This window comes from Myiozetetes cayanensis, unplaced genomic scaffold, assembly GCF_022539395.1.
Source record: "Myiozetetes cayanensis isolate MyiCay16 unplaced genomic scaffold, myiCay2020 scf10, whole genome shotgun sequence".
Classification (NCBI taxonomy): domain Eukaryota; kingdom Metazoa; phylum Chordata; class Aves; order Passeriformes; family Tyrannidae; genus Myiozetetes; species Myiozetetes cayanensis.
In genome coordinates this window covers 32307812-32323115 of record NW_026086605.1, presented here as the reverse complement: position 1 = coordinate 32323115, position 15304 = coordinate 32307812, and the positions used below count along the sequence as shown (strand labels likewise).

At 37.7% G+C, this 15304-nt stretch overlaps 1 protein-coding gene across 12 annotated transcripts in view; it reads left to right on the top strand.

The window, feature by feature from the left end:
* CTNNA3 (catenin alpha 3) overlaps positions 1-15304 on the top strand; it is a 454192-nt gene that overhangs the window by 289036 nt on the left and 149852 nt on the right. The window contains exon 1 of one of the 12 annotated variants that reach the window (XM_050305779.1): positions 8923-9053. The exons of the other annotated variants lie outside the window; for them this stretch is intronic. The gene's annotated coding sequence lies outside the window, so the exon portion shown is untranslated. Of the gene's footprint in view, positions 1-8922; positions 9054-15304 lie in introns of those variants that run through there. 12 annotated transcript variants of the gene reach the window in all.

Below are 15304 nucleotides of genomic sequence, written 5' to 3'. Positions count from 1 at the left end.
AAATTGTTTAGCCTTTTCGTGTTTATACAGATAAATGGATATTTTTTGCTTCTCTGTTATTTTCTAGAATGTATATACTGAACAAACCTGAAATTCTTGTTCACAAAAATGAGACTTGATAGCTATTGCATTTTTTACATATTGGAGTTTAATTATGTGTTTTATGATGCTGTGGATTTTTGAAGCTAGCAATTCACATTTCCTATGCCTTTACTTTTTCATGAGAGAAAAATCAATCACCCATTTTGTTATTTGCTCTGGTATATGAAATAGTGGGGGACACTGAAGAAGTTTTTTTATTAGTGTCATAAAAACTCTTCACCACTATCACTTCAATAACTACAGTTTCATTATCTTGGTTGAATCACCTGTGTGACTCTTGGATTCCCCTGAAAACCTCATGCTGGCTGTGACTGCTTATCTCTTTCATGATAGTAGTTGGAGAGAGAATAATTAACTACAAAATGTCTTGAGGTTTTCAGTCTTAACTTTTGTCTTCCAGAATCTGTTGGGTTAGAATAGAATCCTCCACGAATTCCCAATTTGTAGTATTAAACAAAAATACGTATCCTGAGTAGCCTCAGCTTCTGTAGCAATACAAAAGCTGTTCTGTTTTATTCTATTCTTGCCTCACCTGCAGTTAATGGACATGTGAGAATGATTGAGTTTCTTTTAGTTGCTGGAGGGTATTTGCTAGATATTCATATTGCACAAAAGTGCAGTGAATGTTATATAAACAATTTATTTTTCCCTTCACCTTTAAAACTTTAAAGTATGTTTCCTGGAAAGGTAAAACCTACTGAGTCTGGGGAGGAGAGTAGGAAAGCTTAGAGTAGTGCAAGATAGTAAACTAATACCACTGGTAAGAGATACAGTTTTGCGTGGTTTTTGGAAGAGAGGGGTGGCTGGCAACAAAGAGCAGAGAAGGTAAGTAGCTATGGCATGCAGCAGCAGAGAGGTATAAATAGCATAGTTTCTCTTGTTGAAGCAAGAGGATAAATCACAGATACACGAATCCCTCTGATACAGCGTTATTCTGTGGCATTGTTACCAGTTTATACCCAGTCTTGGGATGTGGAATACTGGCAGTGTGATGGGGATCCTCGTGGGTGCTGTAGGTGGTGGGGAACAGCTGGAAGCACTTGGTCTGGCAAGCCCTGGGGAAGTGGAAGAGACAAACACAAGTTTGATGTTGCTGCAGCATTGACATGCTGGGGCTGCATGATCCACGTTCTTGGGTGTGTGTACATGTCCACTGAGCTGCTACTGCTTTCTGACAGTTTCTGGCGTCTTCTGTGCAAGCTTGGAAAGCAAAGTCACACTCCCCTTTGCCCTCTGTCAGTGGTGCAGGGTCAGACTACAGTGATTTGCGAAAATTTTGGTGTGTCTCTGAGGCAAGATATGAAATGAATCATCTGGACGTGGTCCTGACCAACTGACTCCAGGTGGTCCTGCTTGAGCAGGGAACTGGACCAGATTGGCCTTCAGAAATCCCTTCCAGCCCCTGCCATTCTGTGAAGCTGTGAAGTAGCTGACCTGAAGACGTGTGAAAATGCAAAGCTTACAAATGTTGGCTAGTTCATGTCTGATGAGCTTCCAGGTTTTTACATTGAGCTTTTAAATGGTTTCCATAACAGTAGCATCAAATTCAAGGCAGCAGATTACCCCCCTTCTTATGTTTTTGTGATTTCTTCCTGGAAACTATGATGCTGTAAAGTATTAAAGATGGCAAAGAGGGTAATGTGATCTGCAAGGGAGTTTTCTTTGTTCTGTTTTCAAATAGAAATGCAAAATATGTCTGGAAATTTGACTCTGTGCTTTACTAAACTCCAAATTAAAAGTAATTAGGAATTGCATCAGTATAAGAACAGCTTTGGATATAAAAATAACAAGTACACCAGCAGTTTGTTTGCTCCCTGTATCTCTTAGATGATTGTGCATTATTGTTGATAGAGATGCAAAGTCTAATTTGCTCCTCTGAGTTTAATGCCCTAAAGCTCTCACTGCTACTGAAAATAGAATGATTTCAGGGGAAGTTTTCTTTTTAATGTTCTTGAAACTTGCTGTGTGATGTGACACATGTTCATGCAAAATGAAACCAGGACAATTCTAAATTAATAACTACATTCACATGAGCTTTGTGTTCTACTGTAGAATCCATGAAATTATTTAAGACTGTAGACTCTTGCTGGTGATGCTTGATCCAAATCTTGTAAAGCAGAATTTTACCTGTATGTGTATAGTTTTCTGGGAAAGATGATTTTGTAAGGAGATTTTTTTCTCTGGATAATGCACTGCATCCCTCCAACATGCACCTAAATCATGGTGTGTATAAGTAATTATCTTCAAAAATTACCCCATTTCTCATTTTCTTAGTGGTACAGCTTTCTGTTGGAGGCAATAGCTTGCCTATTTCTTGGTAATATTTGAAGGATTCTACTGGGATATCTGCATGTGAAAAACAGACTAAAAGTCGTTCGAAAAACATCACTGCCAACAGGGGAAAAGGAGGGTAGTCATTTGATGGTGGGTGACATACAATTTAGGTAATGTTGGTTTCCTCTTTTACAGGATGATAATGTAATGATGTGTAGGAACCTAATTTCATGATTACAAGTCTGAATCATTCAGCAGTTATTCTTAAAAAGAACAGAGGAATAGAGATTCCTCCCTAAGGAAGGGAGAAAAGATTTTCTTTTCTCTGAATTTCTCATTACCTGCCCTGAACTGTCCTCACTGCCTGGAAGGTGACAAGGGGGTTTTGTTGGATTCTTTTTACATCTTTTTTTTTTGACTTGTAGAATGTACAGACTGTACATGTGAAATACAGGACAGAAAATGAAAACCAAGAGGAAATGTGGAAATATTTAGGTTACCTTAGTGTCATGCACACCTGCTAAGAGAGTGACAATATATTGTTTTAACTCTGCACTATTTTCTTAGTGTTTGTCGTTGTTATTATTTAATTTGAGAGGATTTTGCTTGAGAGAATTTTGGTAAAAAGTGATTTGAAACTCTCTTAGTGGGAAACTCTTAACTGGGGGGAAAATACCCACCTCAGCAATACAAACCCCTCAAAACAAAGCAGTGAGGATCGTTAGTGGCTACATTGTTTACCGAGGGGACAAAGAAACATTGTGTTATATTTACTTCACTTTGCAGCTACTTCAGTGTAAGATTTCCAGTGGTGCGACATGACATTTGTTTTGGAGGAATTTGTAAAATCCTCAAGGTGTAGCAATAGTTATATGCTCCTGCATATGGACATGTATGTCCCTAAGGAAATGCTTGTTCTCATTTAAGATACGTTCCATTTTATGTATAGGAATGTAACTGGAGTCTTACTATGCTTCTATACAGAATCAAATGATGCCAATTCCATTCATGAGAAGTACATTACTAAAAATAATTTTCTTATTTTAAAGTCTTCCTTGTTTCTGAATACATAGAATATACCTGATTTGTCATGGTGATGGTTTTGTTAGAAATGCCAAGAGGGAATGAGAAACTAACCAATAAGTTTTCAGTAGTTTGTTCATAGTTTTTTATTGCTGTTTTGGTTGGGGTTTGGCATAATACAGTTCAAAATGTACATGAAGCAACAGTTGTGGCATAAATGTTGAGCTTTATCCATGTCCTTCCCTCCCTAGTATGTAAATGTAATCCATATGTGTGTTCATCTTACCATGTATTCAAAGACTGTAGCTGTAGTGTAGTTACCCTGCAATAGTTCAGTTCCATTACAGTTTTATTTCATCTCTGTGAAGTTTGATACATGAATGAATAATCCATAAGGACCTTTCTATTTATTATGTGTTACACTATAAATTGGACTAAAGATTTACTTGGATATGAAATCCAATACACAGAAGGTTAATGACATAAACTGCAGCTTTACACTGTAATTTGAGTATGCAACTAATTAAATTGATAATTATGGGTGTTGTATTCAAACACAGGAGTTTTTTTTGTGCTGAACTCCTTTTGGGATCAAGTCCTGAGACTGTAAACTCCCATGGTAATTTTTCTTAATGCCTGCATCCTCTGGGAAGCTGTACTGTAACTTGTGCTGTTGACAGTATGCTGTATCCCAGTTTGATCAGCAAACCCAACTATCTCTAGTGGTGGTAGTTTTTATACCAGTATAGTTGGCAGTGTTGATATACTGTGCTAGAACATTTCCACAGCCTAAGAAAATTGTAGAAAGGTAGAAAAATCATCCTTAAAAAGCTTTGCTCCATGAGGAGACTTTGTTTTCTCAGTTCAATCTGTTGATAGTGAACTGCAGGGAGCTGAGCTCCAGTTCTGGATGGAGCACTGTTGAGATATGACTTCCAGCGTACTTATGAGTATAAAATAAAAAATGAAAAAATTATAAGCAGAACTCAGTTTTGAATATGTTTTTATTTCCTCTTTCCTACCAGAGTTCAAGAAACATTGGGATGATACTCTGGGGCACATGGTCTGACCCTTGAGGAAGGTCCTGTGCAGGGCTAAGGGTTGGACTTGATGATCCTTGTGGGTCCCATCCAACTCAGCACAGTCTGTGATTCTGTGACTCATGTATCAGTAAGTTTTAAGGATTATTTTAGCCTTTCATTCCAAGAATCTGTACATCTTTTATTCTAGAAATTAAAATTTTATTCTAGAATGCATTGCTCAAGGCTTGATGAACTTAGATGAATTGTTCTCTGCTCTCTGAGCTGGATCTGGTTGTCCCCCATATAGATAAACTGTGGATACAAGAAAGTATATGTTTGGTTAGAATGCTGAAACTGTAGCTAAAATTATTGGAAGTGGTTGACCAGTGTTATGGTCTGTTGGATCCTAAATTAGAGCCTGGATAACGGGTGTAAATCTAATACAGAAAATACAGTTTGAGGAGTAGTGATTATTTTTGGTTGATTCAAAGATGGACTTTAGATTCTTGAAATAAAATAAGGGATTTGTGTAATTCACCACTGTACCTTTGAATATCATATCCAAAACATCACCTAGATCATTTGCAGACACTGTACTCAACAAGGCAGGAACAAAAATGTTTGTTTATTCTTGCTACTTTGGGGTTTGAGTAGTGCAAGATAGAGAAAGTGAATGTACTGAACTGAAATGAGGAATTCCATGCAAAAAAGCCCAACATATTTTGGAATTTGCTGTCTTTTTCACTTGTCAGGTGAAGTGAATTAGTTCTGGAAGGGAGGTGCTGTTGGATGGATTTAAGAAGCAGTCTTTAAGTGTTCAGCCTATTCTGTCACCTGTCTCTGAAAAACAAAATAACTGAATACTGCGTTTTCAGTTCTTTCCCATTTTCATAACATTTTAAACTAAAATAATGGGAATGTCTCTTTTTTTAAAGATAACTTTGTGTGCCTTTTCTATAGAAGGGTTCAACATGTGTTCAGAAGAGTGTGTGTAGTCCCTATGTGAAAGCAGGGCATAGACGTGTGCAGAGGTAGGGGGGGAGCTTTAGAGGGCTGTTTGGTGTGTGTGTTTTCGGTTTGGTTGGATTTGTGTTTGGTTTTGTTTTCTTTCTAAAGAGTTCACCATGCCTCTCAGCAGTTGGAAGGTATGTTTTTGAGTGAAATTACACAGTTTTTTTTAAATAAAGTACAAAAACTTTATCCCAATGGAATAAGAACATATTTCTGTGTATCACTGGCAACCACTGCCCAGATATCAGAGATAAGAACCAGGCAGGATTTTATTTAATTTCTTACCTGGAGTATCGGATCAATAATGTTTGTAGAATTTTTGGCCTACCCTCAACCCCAAAATTATGTTTGTTCTTGAGGGATTGCTTTACCTGTGTGCACTTAATTTATTTGCAGGTTCCTTGGTCAGTAGCTTGTGATAACAATGTAGAAATTAAATCTTCCCTCAGTGGTTGATAACAAGAAGGCATTTGCTAGATTTGAACAGTGGGTTAATATATCTCTGCTTTGTTCAGTTATGTTTTCTCAAAGCTTAAAGTTGCCTCATAATCTCAGAACAAATAAACCCATATATAACTTCCAAAGCTTATTATCAAACATAGTCAATTATGTCACAGTCAAACCAAGTGCCTCCGGTGCAATCCATCTTTCCTGCTTTAAACTGTGGGAAAAGAGAAAGAATCATCGAGTAAGTTCTTTAAATCCTATTTCTGTCAAAGTAGAAAGAGATTGCAAATAGGATTTTGACATTTTATCTTGGATCGTAATTTGCCCTGAGTGTTTTTACCACTGCATGTAGTATTCTAGGGATTGCTGTGTTCTTATTATTGCATCATTGTTTTTGTTGGATTTTTTGAGTCTGTCTGAAGCAATAGGTGCCTTAATCTTTTCTGAATATAATGTGAAACTTTGTGGTCATATAGCACCTGTACACCTGACTCCTCATAACTATCGGTACTGGATAATGCTGCTGGGATGGAAGTTTTTCAGGATGTTGTCAAAGAGAGAAGTATGCTGTGGATGGAACTTTTCCTATGTTCAGAAGTGTTTCTAGTGGAAGTACAGTCTTGCTTTGTCTTGATGTATCACTTTTGATATAATGATTAAACAATATTCCTTAACTCTGCATCTCCTTTTAGCTGTTTTCAGTGGGGTTAATTTCACCTTATAAATTTACAGAAATATTAAATTTGATTTTATTAATAAGTATAGCCAGTAATTTATTTCCTCTTGGAATGCACTTGGCTCTTGGGTAGAATTTGTCTGTATTGTCTGGGGCTGTTATCAACACAATCTCAATTTTATCTAATTATATTGACTGAAATATATTTTATGCTTAAATATTTTGTATACGAGATACTTGGTTTTCAAAGCTTTTAAATTGTTACAGGTTTTTTCATATCTTTGTTACTTTAATAGCTTCTTATGGCAGATGCCAAAGCAACAGTGTCACATGACCTTGTGCCTTTTTATCATTATAGTGGGGGGTTTTGGCTTGCAAATTTGTTTTTGGAGTTAGTAGTAAATACATATGCTTTCTTACAGAGATTGGGCATATCTGGATATTTAAGCTCCCCCACTGTTTTCAGAGAAATAGAAGGTACAGCTTGACAGAAATAAGCTCCACAAAATGTTGGGTTTTTTTTTTAAAGAACTAAAACAACAGACTGCTAGCATGTTTCTGTGGTTTCTTTTGTAGTAACCCTTGGGTCAGGAAACAATATTTCATAATGTTGTTGCATTCTGTTTGCATTTCTGTTACCTGTCTTAGAGTATCCCTGAGAAGTGAGTCATTCTTACCCTTGAAGGAATTAGTGTCAATAATTAAGTAAGTATCATGTAATTATTCTGTAACTGCATTTGAGAACAACAATAGTTCAGTTTGGAAGGGAGCTTGGGATGTCTACAGCCTTCTTCTTAAAGCAGGTTCAATGCTGAATTTCAGACTAAACTCTGACCTTTCTCTAAACTTTAATTTATCTAGCCATGAAAATATCCAAGAGCAGTGACTGCGCAAACTCTTGGGGCAACCTGTTCCACGGCTTGAGTGACCTTGGGGTGAAAATTGCTCTTGTGTATGTTTGTGCTGTCTCTCATCAGATTAGAGCTGCTGTCAGCATACCCTTCCAACCATGCATGGCTGTGAAGAGCCTATCTCTGTCATTTTTGTCATGTCATGTGTGTTGAAGGGTTATTTGTAGGTCCCTCTGAAGTCAACTTTTTCTCAGGCTTTCCAGTTTCAGTTCTCTCCCCTTCCTGGCAGATCTCCAGCCCCAAACCATCTTGCTGAACAGACCTTACTTTAATGATGTCTGTCTTGTGTCAGAGAGCCCAAAACTGGACAGCTGGACACAGTTTTCTAGATGTGATCTGGTAAGTGCCACCTTTCTTACTTCTCTCAGCCATGCCCTCTGTGCTGTCAACCTTCCTTAGGGCACACTGCTGACATGGAGCAGGGTGTCAGGTCCTTTTCCAGGGGAGCTGCCCCCCAACCAGGTGGTTCCCAGACTGTGTCATGCCAAGTAACTTTACTCCATCTCAGCTGCAAGGTTAGTTTTTAGACATTCAGATGATCCTTTTTGAAAAAAGAAGAAAAACCTCAGGTTCTCTTGGGTCAAAATCGGTTGGACATGAATTTCCTTCCTTATAGTCCCAAGCAGTACAATTTGTTGCAATTTTGGTTTAGTAATTGCTTGGGAAAAAAAATCTACCTTTTAAAAGCTCAAAAATCAGTTTTCTGTGTTGTTTTGTTGTGTTACCTATGTACAGACCCTAATTAATCTTGTTGAGGTATGCTTGGAAACTGTTCACATTGCATAAATGAATTGAGATTAAAAATTACATTTAAGATTCCAAGAGCTCACCCACTGAACTTTTGCAGAACATTTGGTTCTTAATACGTTGAAAGAGCCTAAAGAGAGAAACCCTCCACAAATTTCCCAGGAGAAACTTTTAATTTCAGGAGGAAATAAGGATTTTGGCAAAGATTTAGAAGTGGTAACTTACAACCAACATAGAGCATTCCACACAGCACCCACACAACTTAGCAGAATACAGCCCACTGTTTTTAAGTTACCCAAAAGAGACTAAGAGTACAGAAAGAAAGAGATGAAGAGAAGAAACAGGAGTAAATAGCTAGAGAGAGACAAGATATTAGGAAAAGATATAAGTGAAAGATAACTACTACCAAAGAATCCTATGGAAGGCCCTTCCTTCCCCTGCCCTGAGTGGGTTCTGACTCAAAAATAAAACACTACTTTTACTGATCCAGTGTCTCATACCATCCTACTATAGTTTCTTTAACTGCAAAAATATGGAGCTATGAAGTTTTATCTTCCCATAGCAAAAATCTGGGGTCAAGTTCGATGCTTTAAATTTATTTTCTGTTTATTTCTGTGAATGTAGAGCCTGCTGTCCTATACACTGGAAGAACTGAGTGGAGATCTTTCCTTTACTTTTGGCTCCCAAGGAATTCCAGCCGACATTCACTCACAACTTTTCACTCCAAAATCTCTGGGTGATTTTTGCCCTGGAGCAAGTATGGACTGTTACTGTTTTTCAGGGAGCAGGATGGCAGTTAAACCTACCAGTTTTATCTACATTTAATGATCCTATAATAAGGTACAAAATAATTCCTTCTCAAAAGAGAGGAATATACATATTAATGTATATATGATAGATGCACAGTTTTAATACTAAGAAACATGAGTTAGTTTGATGTTTGATGCCAGGGTTCTCAGTCATGTATCAGATCTTGGAGGCAATAGCCCTGCATGCAAATGAAGAGCATTTTGTGTCATTTTATATCCTCCAAGCACATGAGCAGTTTTTCAGAAACACCAGCTTTACAGACTGCTGTCCTTGCTTATTTGGTGAGACTAGAGATAAGCAGAGTCCCTATCTGGACTTTGCCTTGTGAACCTGTTTGTAACATTGGTGCACTAGAGGTTGGTACTAAAACTTTGTCATCTACACATAAGCATTAAACTTTTGGTATGTGTGTCTATAAAAGTCTTCTTTTACTCAACTCTAGGTTGAGTACAATCCATTTTCCATATACATATTATTGTATAGATAGATGTTATTTTTCTGTGTGGTTATCCATGTCTTTCTCTTGGAGATGAACACCCCATCCATGCAGAGCAAATGAACATGTCAGTATTCTCAAGGTGAGGGTGAAGTAGTTGATCACTCGACAGTAAAGACTGAAGAACGGAGTTACGTAGAGATTGTGCTTTTCATGTAAATCTGTTTTAAATATTAGTTCCTGTAGGTTTGTTTACTGCTCAGGGTGAGTGAAGGGGGCACAGCATGGCCAGTGGAAAAAAGAAAAGGAGATACTGAATGTGAAATAACCAGAAATGTAAATTCAGTGTCAGAAACCTCTTTTTATGGGGACTCCACACTTTTCAACACAAGATCTTAAGGCTGAATTGAATTCTACATAGAGAAGAATGTCATTTGAGAAATATGGTTCTGAAGTTCAATTTCTGAAGTTGTTGCATGCAATTGGAGATGATACTGCATACAGAAAACACAGTGCATTGATTATGGTAGGATACTTCTTAAGGGCAGTACGATAATAACTGTCAACTTCAGTTTGTCAGTACATCAGGGGAATTGTGGCACACTGACCTTTGTAGCAGCCTCCTGTAGGGGCAGAATTACAAGAAAATCAATTATATAGGTGTATCAAGGTGCAGGTGACTGAAAGGCGGGTTCCACATGCTGCAAAAAGTGAGGTGAATGAAATAGTTGTTTGAGAATTCAACTAAGAATCAAAGGGAGCTTAAATACACTCTCTCCCCCATCACCTGAAACTGTATACTGTTATGCTTAGACTGTGATTACATGTAGACTTCTAAGTTATTCTCACTCAGCTAGATGGATAAAATGGTTTGATAATACTTATTCCCAAACACAGATGTACAAGTTCTTTTTTTTGATTTGATTGCTAAATGGAGATATCCTGGGGTGAGCTCTTGCAACTTTGCTGTAGTAGCTTCCACTAGGGCAGAACTGACCTTTCTTTTCTTGGAGGTAAATTTCTCTAGCATTTGTGAAATATTTGACTGAACTGGGATCTGCTGTTACTATGTCAAATTAATGTATTTGCCTTCTTAATTTTGTTGGAAATTAATCTGCTGGAGGTTCAGATGAATGTAAATTTGGGCAGCCAGCTCCTGTTCATCTGCAGAAAAGATAATCATCTAACAGAACTCAAGCTATTAATTAAGACTTTCTCTTCATTTGACCAGAGGGGCTAACAGTTTTCAGTGTTCAGAACCTTCTTTTACTTTATTTCTAAGAAATTTCTGGTTTTCTTCTGCTCTAGTCACTGCCATATCAGACCTTTGCCATTGCTTCTTCCCTTGTTTTATTTAATTAAAACACTATAAAATTATTCTCTTGTAATGTTACTCACACCCTGCATATGCACTTTGTACTCTTGTGTTGTCTCCTTTTGCCTGACCTTACGTTGGATGATTCATCCTTACCTAAAGGCCTAAACTTTGCCTCCCTCCCTCGTGTGACAGTGTGGATGTCTGTTGGACTCCAAATAATTTCTACAATAAAGGAGTGATTGTGCCATAGTCTTAAGCTGACTTCATGATTGCTGTCCAGGTGGTTTTGTGAGATTGATGGGGCTTTGCTTTGTTTTGGTTTTGTTCCCCACCCTTGTCCCCCTTTTAGTCCATCATGCCCAGGAGTAGGTCCCTGAAAGCTTCTTGTAATGTGTATGCCTCACATTTAATTTTAACTTATCTGCATTTTTATGTAACAACCATCTTTTCAGAAGCTAGATAGTAGGAGGTATGTAGGATATCTTATTACTGTCATCATGTTGCTCTGTCCTTAAGCTTCCCTCAACTTCTATAATCCTCTGTCACTGCTCTGTTAACTTTTTGAAACTGGCTTTCATTTAATGGAGTCTGTAAAATATGGTGTATCCTGTCCTTGATGAGGACATATGTATGTTACTGCTGTACAACTAATAATAGTAAATGCAGTCCTCATCTAACTTCTGCTCAGATGTCCAAGGATATATTTGAGAACTGTTAATTTAGCAACTAGTGATATACCCAAGCAGGGAGCAGGAGGAGTACCAGCTTTCTGGTACTGTTCACCTGAACTGTGAGATCTGCAGTGCAGAAATACAAATGGGGAAAAAGTAATGATGGAAGTGGAACAACCTAATGTGCTGTAATAAGGTACAGTAAGGCTGTTTTTAATTGACCAGTGACAAATTATAACTCTGTTTTAGATCAGGACGTAGTGAAGTCAGATTAGTTTTGCTCTCATTGTTTCTTGTGGTCAGTTCAGATGATAAATTTACTCCACGGTTGATAGTTGGAATGAGATAGAAAATCTAAGCCCCATGAAGCCTGAGGAACTTGCTAAAACTTTTATCATCTTAGTTTCCTGTTGATGAGACTGTGAAAGGCCTTGTGTCAAGTTTTTTTTTTTCTTTTTTTGATTTTTCTTCTTTTATCAGGAAAAGAGGCTTTTAAATCTCCATTCCACTTATGTGATAAGGTATCTCTTCAAGCTTTTTAGACTATATTAAAAATACCTGGTCTAAATCATACATGTTGTGGATCATGGCTTTTGGGACAGCTCCAGATAGAACAAAGGCAACAGGATAGCTGGGCTTAGTGAAGCTTTAGCAACCTTGCTTGGCTCTTAATCTCTTACCTTGACACGGTTCCCAGGCAAAACAAAGACATGTGGTCTATAGTGTGCTCTGCAACTTAGATATGACAGGATTTTGGTTTCATTACTGTCAATGTGAATTGTTTTATGGAATGTAGGCATTATCATACTTGTGGAAACCATGCTTATTCAAAGTGGAATGAGGTCTTTTCCTTATAGGATATTAAACATTAGAACCATTTACCTCGGGAACCATAAGGAACAGTGTCCTCTGAAGTACTTAATTCAGGATTAACTGCCTTTGTGTATAATATAACTGATTTAACTTCTAACTGTATATTTCCTGAGGGAAACCTTAGGTGAATTCTCTGGTTTGTGTTATTTAGGTGGTGAGACTGATGATTTGGTGCTCTTGTGCAGCCTCAACCCATCAGACTGTGAGCCAGTGCAATCTCTGTACTGTTGGATGAGGGTGCTGCCTGCCTGTGCTGCAGCTTTTGTGTTTACTGGAGGGTTTAGGACTTCATTTCCAGAGATATCTGGAGTCATCTTGATTTCTAAATTCACCCATTTAATAAAGTTGACTATGTTCTTTAACAGTTGTGGTGATCTTCCCAAGCAGTCTACCTCTTTATTTCATTTGACAAGATAAAAGTTGGTTTGACAACATAAAAGATACTGAATTTCTGATACCGAAAGAGCTTTTTTACACAGTCTCATTGTGACTATTGGCAAGGTGAACCTGGTAGATCCACCAAAACAAAGAAGAAAATAGAGTAAGAAAAAGGCTTTATTGAATTCAACTAGAAATAATGTTTGACTTTCACATATTTTGTTAGAGGCCTAAACAGAAAAGTTAGAAATTACCTGTTCAGTATTCTAGTCTTGTTGGGCACATTTTAAAACCTAAACTAGTTAATGTGGTGAATGAAAACAGGACCAATGTGACCTAAGAATTATTGAGGTGAAATTTTGAGCCCCTGGCTTAGAAAATTGATCCAGTGAAATTGGATTAAGTGTGATAGGAATGAAAACAGTGAAGTCTCAACTCCTGCAAATGTCTTACTTTTAGGAGAGGGTTGGGGTAGCTGCTGTAAGAGCCAAACAGAAATGGGCTTTAATACATTGCATTGCATGTGGAAAGTTATTGTATCTTTGGTATTGATATTGAAATATAGAAACTGGAGGTGATTTCTTCTATGCAGCTGTGCAATACTCAAATGTTCAGAGTAACAAAGGCCGAGCAGTTCTCCTGTATTAAATAAGTAGCATTTTTTCCTGCCTGCTGCAGATTTATGCAATTCACATCCTAAAACCAAAATTTGGGCTGGATCTCCACTTGGCAGAAACTCCTTTTTTAGAAAGCAAAAGGTAACATGGAATATATTTTATTGGGGATGTTGATTTTATTCTTGTGATAGTTTTGACCTGGCTCCCTGCCAAATGCCCAAAAGTCACGACAGCAACCCCCTTCCCTCCTCCCTTCTTCCCTTAGGGCAAAGGAAAAAAAACTATAAAAAAATTAAAGAACCCAAAATCAAGCTGCTTATATAAAAAAATATATATATTTACGTAAATTACAGTTATATACAGTTGCTATATACACAGTAAAAGGGGATCCACACCCCGAAGGGATAGGGAAAGGGGACAAAAGGGAACAAAAGGGACACTGAACAGGTATACCCGATCAAACTCAAGAACTATACTAATAATTAACAAAACAGATCTCACCACTTCCCTTAGAAAAGCAGGATTGGCAGACACTGCCAGCACTCTCCAAACCCCCACGTGGCAGGCCAGTGGTCACTGTAGGCCTCAGCTTTAGATAAGCGAGACCAATGCAGGGACCCACTGTTCCTGAACCTTGCCAGAAGAGAAGAGAGCGAGGTCTCTAATCTCCAACTTATTTATACCCTGCTTTACGTAAAAATCGTATGGAATACTGGGTACTTGGCCCCTTCCTTGGTTACAAACTGGTGACCAGGAAGGCCTAGATCAAAACCATCACAATTCTTCTTTCCTGCTGCTTTTCTTCTGCTTTCTCATACTTTTCCATATATTTGTGCACATGGACATTGTCCTGATGTTATTCTACTGCATGTTTTTGGAGTAGTGACAAGCACCCACACTTCTTTGTGCTTACCAAAATTCGTCTTTTCTAAATTTTATTTATTTATTTTCTTTCTGATGATATGCTGCATTCTGGCTAATGAAAGCAAAGCTAAGATGGAGTAGGATAAATTACAGAAGTGTAAATTCTTATCAATATGGCTTGTACCTTGAAAAAACAATGAGTCTTGTCTCAGGGACAAAGAAAACAATTTTCTACTAATTTCTAAAGTTTCTAATTTCTAAAATGCTTAAACTACTAATGCTATTTTTAAAAATATATGGAAGTGCACTATCACTACACTGAATTGTCTGTGTTTGTATTCTACATTTCATACAGAAACAACATCACATCTCTCAAGCCAAGGGATCTGGGCACTGAGCTGAAGCTTTTTGGGTTACTTTTGTTCTGGACAAGTGTCTGTGGGGACTTGAAGGATGTGATATGTACTGTTCCCAGAAATGAGACTCCTGAAGTACTAAATGAACAATTGCTTTAAAAATGTGGTCTGTGGGCAAGTCTGGAGTCACCACTTCCTTGTTTGCCATCTCTGGGAGCTAAAACTGAGCATTAATGAGAAGCCATTGTGTCTCTAGTCTACACTTGGGAGAGCAGTTTTTAGGAAGTGAACTTCCAGTTTGTTTTAAACAGGATAAAGGAAAGGGAAAGTGTGTTAGTGCAGGTCCTTTCCTTGCATTTTACTGGTGGAGAGACTGTTATTTACAAACTAAAAGACAAGTTTTCTGCACATTCAATATTTTACCTGTGGGGAACTGAGGTTGTGTTTTTCACATAAGACACATAAATGCTGTGCCTTTTTTTAGAGGCAGAATCATAGGCCATCAAGACAGATCTTATGCCAGATGATACAGCCAATAAATGCCTTTGCTGCAGATTTTTGTAGATCTGAAGTATGGATAAAATAAGGTTTTATGAAACATACTGAAGAGTCTATAGTGAAAGGATGTCCAAAAATGATGGGACAAGCCCTGTGTTTAGCACAAACCAAATTATAAAAGGAAAAAGAATAGTCAGTTCTAACCCCTTACTGGGCCTGGCTGGAGCAGTATCCTGTCACCCACTTGTAACAGCTGCTGTTTTAAAAGTC